The sequence below is a fragment of the Nematolebias whitei genome, chromosome 7, assembly GCF_014905685.2.
Source record: "Nematolebias whitei isolate Nwh7 chromosome 7, NemWhi1, whole genome shotgun sequence".
Lineage (NCBI taxonomy): Eukaryota > Metazoa > Chordata > Actinopteri > Cyprinodontiformes > Rivulidae > Nematolebias > Nematolebias whitei.
In genome coordinates this window covers 26,990,973-26,995,520 of record NC_056504.1, presented here as the reverse complement: position 1 = coordinate 26,995,520, position 4,548 = coordinate 26,990,973, and positions in this window count along the sequence as shown.

Below are 4,548 nucleotides of genomic sequence, written 5' to 3'. Positions count from 1 at the left end.
CCTCAGACTGAGGAAGTCTCTCGGATGAGAGACGAAACGTTTCTACATTTTTGTTGTTGTTTTGCTTTGTTTTGTTTTTTTGAATGTCCAGAGGACCAGATTTAACTTTTTTAGGTTTTTCTACCTGGTTTATTGAGCATGCATCAGGGTACTTAAGTACAGTAATGAAGTATTTGTACTTAGTTACATCCCACCACTGTGCACCCCTCACACAATGACTGCTGGACATGGGCACAAGTGACACTCCCTCACCGTGACCCAAAAAAGAAGCAGGTAAAGATAATGGATAGGTGGATGGATGGATGGATGGATGAACATTTTATATCGACCATGATTGATTTATGTCAGCAACATTCAAAGGGGTGAATACTTTTTATATGGAATGTACTTGTAAAATAAATAAATAAAGTATTTATATCCTAAAAAGACAGATCATTTTGTGATTGCTGTGTCTGCAATAGTACTGTTAGCAAAATATCATATGAATGGGTTTTAATCAGATCAAGTCAAGACAAACAAAATGGCTGCCACAGCTAATTCACTGCCCTGTGACAAACTACTAACAATATTGATGAGGGAGTTTCCATGATGTCTCTAAACATTTGAGTCGAAGAGCCTCGGTCAAATTTTGAGACCAACCTTCTCTCAAAACGAAACAAACACTTCAGAGTTCCACCTCTGGATTTCATCAAAGTTCATGCTCAGTAATCAGGTAAAACATCCAACAAAGTTAAGTCAGGTCCTCTGGATGGTTTCTTGTTTCCAGGATTTATTACCTGGATGTCATGGCTGCCTCGGAGGAATCGATGGGGGAGAGGGTGGTCCCCAGAAACCATCTTATCACCATCAAACTGTTTGGCTCACTATATGTGAGTGTGCTGCTTGTGGGACTCAATTTGTCGTGGCCCCTCAGACTGATAAAGTCCTTTGGATGAAGGACGAAACGTTTCAATGGCTAGATTTGTTTGAGTAAATATTGAATGCATGCAAAGTAGCTAAAAAAAAATTGGCTCTGTTTTTGCAACCTTTTTTCCTGCAGTTTTGTAGTTCTTTGGCACAGACCCCCAAACTGTTTCCACAGACAGATAATTTCAAAAACCTGAACTTGGTGTTTTTTCTGTTTATTTTTTTTTTCATTTTTATCCTATTAATAGAGCAAAAGTAATAAAAAGTAAGCAGCAGATGTTAAATCATTCATTTACATCTATTACAAAGCCCATTTAAACATTAGGATGCAAATTAAACCTCTGACTCAACAAGCCCCAGCACCACTGGCATGTTTTACCTCACAGCTTTCATTTGAACTTTGTTTGCCTAAACCTGAGTTCATGCAAATCTCTTTGCCCAGATTTATGACTTACATAGATCTTAAAAAAAGGCAGAAATCTGTATACTTAACAGGACTTAAAACTGACAGAAACATTTGCAATAAACCATTACCTTAAAGAAACAACAAAAATGACCCTCAACAACTGCTTACATAATAAACTTTTGTTTTAAATTTAAGACATGCTGAGATACAAATCCATAAAAATATGATCACAGGATTACTTCTGTTTGTTTATTAACTGTTTTTCAAACTACATCCCTACTATGTTGCAAACATCACTAAAGGTTAATACATAAATTCAAAGTTATATATTTGACACACTCGTGTCTCGTTTCATCCGCCTGACAGACGTCTTCACTCAGGCTGCAGCGTTCATCAAGTACTGTTTGTGTGCCACATTTTTATAATTATATCAATGTTTGCAAAGAGATTCATCATTTTCGTTGTCCTTAGATCATCCACTGAGCATTAAACACGTTGCATACTCAGCAGAAGTGCAATCAACTGGAAAAAGCCAAAACACGAGTGATGTGTGTGTGCGTGCCAACTTTTTGTAACCGATGCAGCTGTAAAGGGTTTAGTCACCAGATATCAAATCAAAAGTTGATTCTTGTTGTTGCATTTTTCAACTGTAAAGAAGATAATTATGAGACTTGATTCAATCAAAATAAGAACATCTTGGAATTTTAGCCTAAATGCAAAAATAAATAAATAATAATAATAATTAAAATTTATATTTTGCTCTTTTTGTACTCTTATTTTGCTTGTGCTTTTATGTTTAAGCACTGTTAGCATTTTTAGCAATGCTGCTTGATGGGGGATTGTCATTCGCACCTCATGTGGTACATGTGGTGGAGCGAAATTACCCTGCGTACATAATTTTGCTCCACCACATGTACCACATGAGGTGCGAATGACAATAAAGAAACTCTGACTCTGACTCTGACTCTGATGTAAAGTTCATGGATGTTTTTCGCTTACTAATGTCAAATGTTATAGAACCATGTGTGTGAGTTATAGTTGTTTTGTCTGAAACAAGTGGAGCCTGCAGGAGCACTGAACCTGCACACCAGATAAACTTCAAGACCCCTAAGCTGGAAAGAAGAGCTGTCTTGACCTCACCTTTTCTGACGAGCGTTATAAGTTGATGCTCCTTTGCAGTCCGCGAGCAGACCTTGGAGATGTAGCTACATGTAACATCTTGAATGCTTGTCTTTTCAATTGCTGCTCCTCTTGCAAGATTAAACCTGGCTGATAAAAATCTTATAGTTTCCTTGCGTGGCTTAATTATTTAAAGAGTTGATGATAATTAAATTATCCAACACTGCTTCCAACATATCGCTGGAACTTATGCACATCTGTTACTTTGCACATACTTTGGCCTTTTGCATACGTTCACATATGCGACCAGCTTTGAAAAGTAATTTCATATCATGTCTTGTGATTGTATTTATGGCATGAAATTAAAAAAAAAACTTGGATTTTAATGAATGAAAAGCTTGTTTGCATCTCAAAAATATCAAGTTTGTGTGCAGAGGAGGATGTAAATGCATATAAGGCTTCTGAAGCAGGCAGGTGTAAAGCAAACAACTGTTTCTTTTTTTATATTATAATTTTACACAAAACAAAGGGAGTCCACGAGCGGGGAGTGCAGAAAAACACGAAGAAGAACAGTGCGTGTGAAGATTAAACAAATCTTATTTGGCGCGAGGAACGAGAGCAAAACAAGAGATAAAGATCTGATGAAAGGAAAAGGGAACTTTATTCATTTCTGCAGCATGTTTAAATGTAATTATTTCCAACTGCTTCTATTCAGCTCTTTTTAAACACACCTTTTATATGTGTGTGTGTTTTTTAATGAGCCTTGAGTAAAAATCTTTCAGTCCTTCTGTTTTGCAGAAAGCCTGAGCATCTGCTGCGCTGATATAAATAATCTGAGGAAACTGTGTCTCTATGAGGTAAAAAATAAACTCTAATGTTCCATAAATAAACATTTTGAGCACTCTCTATGAGGTATGTTACTACAAAACCAAGTTTGAATAACTTTATAACTCCAATTGCACCAATTGATGAAGCCATTATTGTTCACCTCCTGCCTGAAACTGCTTCAGGATGACTCAGAGGTCAAATCTGACTCCTGCTCATTGAGCTGGTGAAAACGCTCAGCTTTAAGCATCTTGACACAGTCTCTCATAAGAGATGCTGCAGGTTGGCTCTTAGAGTCTGGTGCAAGGAGTAAAGATGACCCTCAGCTACTACCACACCAAGTTTTAGTTCAATATTTGTGAAGATGACTGAATTAGTCATTTTTGTGTTGTCTAAGGTCAGCTAATTGTAGCATCCATCTTGAATGGCCTGTAAATGTACATCTAATGATTAATATCTTTAAGTTTTAATAAATTTTGTCCATGAGGTTCACAATGAGGTTCTTTCTACTCTGGCTCTCGATCAAGGCGGACAATCCTGCTCTCCCTCCCCCTGTTCTCCTCTTCCTCCTGCTTTGCTCTGTGTGTGTTTGAAGCTCCTGGTACACAACTCCCCAACAAAAATACTATTATGGATCTGGGGAGCTGGACTTTCAATGCAATCAACAAAATATTTTCAACAAAACAACTATGTCCTGGAGAACCCTCTTGTCCAGCTGAGACTCACGCTACAGGTACATCAGAGATCCGTGGGGAGTTGGGCAGCTGATGTGTCTCTCAGTCCTGTCTCAGGAGGACATTGAAGACATTTATATATTTGGATTTATAATAGCAGGGGTTCTGCTCTTTGGCATCGGCAGGGCTCTATTTTATCAACTTTTGAAGAATACTTCAGCAGCAGTTTCAGCCATGACAAAGATTCTGAGTCAGTGCGAAGGTTTGGGTCATGCTATGAGTGCTCAATATCAGCTGATTTACAAGCTAAACTGTAAGATGGAGGTGATTTGTGAGAATTGTAGGCCACCTAGGACTCGTCAGCATGTTGAGATTGACCTTGAAGGAGGCTCATAACGTGGATCAGTGGAATGGAATACCCATGAATTTGGCCATTTTGGACTGGGAAAGTTCCAGCAGGACTCAAGGCTGACAAGAAAAAAGCAGTCTGCCTGAAGAAAATCAACAATTGTGGCTTATCTGAATCTGACTCCACCGTTTGGCCTCGGATACGAGCCGACTATCAAATTTCTCCTGGGACATGGGTAACTAAGGACAAAAGCTTTGTCTATCACAATC